The following is a 1,079-nucleotide window of genomic DNA, read 5'->3' on the forward strand; positions in this document are numbered from 1 at the left end:
CCCCCTGCGGGGGAGGCCGGCCCGCGCGCGGGTAGTGCCACCGGATTGCGGAGCTTTGGCCGGCGGCGCTGCGAAACGGCCGCGTCCCGCCCCAGTCCCACGGGGCCGGGCCGAGGAGGGCCAGAGCCATGCCGGAGGCTCATCCCGTCGTGAAGAGCCGGCCCCGCCCCCCCCCGGCCCCCGGTGGCGAGCGGGCTCCCGACCCGGCCCCAATCTCTTGGCGGGCGGCGGCCTGGCGGGGGGGAAAAAAAAAAAGGCAACCCGGCGCCTGGGGGCCTCGCACCCCCTCGTGGGCCCGGCCTTCCCGGATGGCACACCCACACACACCTCTCGGGGAAATGCCGGGCAGACACGCCGGGCCGAAGGTGGCCCCTCCGGACGCGCGGCGAAGAGGCGGAGGAATGCCCGGGGAGGGGCGTACGCCGGCCGCGCGGCACCGACGACAGCGACCGGGCGCGGGGCCTTCCAGCATATGCATACATTGGCACCATAATCAGCCGCCACCGGATGCGGGGATCGGCTCGGTGCTCGGCCAAACTGCGCCCTGTGCTGGTGTGGCCGAGCGGGACGGGGGGAAATCCGCCGGTGCGCAGAATGGAACGGTGTTTCCCCGGGTCCGCTTCTGCGCGGCGAGCTGCATATCGCCCCGGGGCTTTGCTTAACGGAGGCTCCCTGGTCAGTTAATTCTGGCCGAGTGTCCGCCCTCCGAGCCGCGAGTCCTCGCCCATCGGGCCCCCTCGGTTCCGCTGTGGGACCCAGGCGGGGGCGGCCCCCAGCAGGCAAGGATCCCTCGAGCTGTGGTGCCGGAGGCTCGGAAGGGGGGGGGGGGGCGGTGCCGGGGCTCGGACAATAGGCCGAGGAAAAGACAATGGCCCATTTCCGGTGGCAGTATTTCGAGATCCCGCCCCGGCAGCCTCCTTGCCCCTGTGTCTGGCCGCCGCTCCCGTCGTCGCACCCTGCGGAGGGCACCTGGCCTCTTCCTGCCACAGGGGCGGGAAGGGGCCCGGCGCGAGATTTCGAATTCCTCCCCTCCGGTCCGTGCCCGGATGTTGTCGGGGGGCTGGGGGCTGGGGGGGGGG

The 1,079-nt window shown here is 72.8% G+C and overlaps 1 protein-coding gene across 1 annotated transcript in view; it reads right to left on the reverse strand.

Moving 5' to 3' along the window:
* H696_01612 (hypothetical protein) overlaps window positions 1–1,079 on the reverse strand; it is a gene marked incomplete at its 3' end in the record, with an annotated part of 6,545 nt that overhangs the window by 4,885 nt on the left and 581 nt on the right. The gene's annotated exons all lie outside the window — the stretch shown is intronic.

The sequence above is a fragment of the Fonticula alba genome (assembly GCF_000388065.1).
Source record: "Fonticula alba strain ATCC 38817 unplaced genomic scaffold supercont2.2, whole genome shotgun sequence".
NCBI classification, from domain to species: domain Eukaryota; order Rotosphaerida; family Fonticulaceae; genus Fonticula; species Fonticula alba.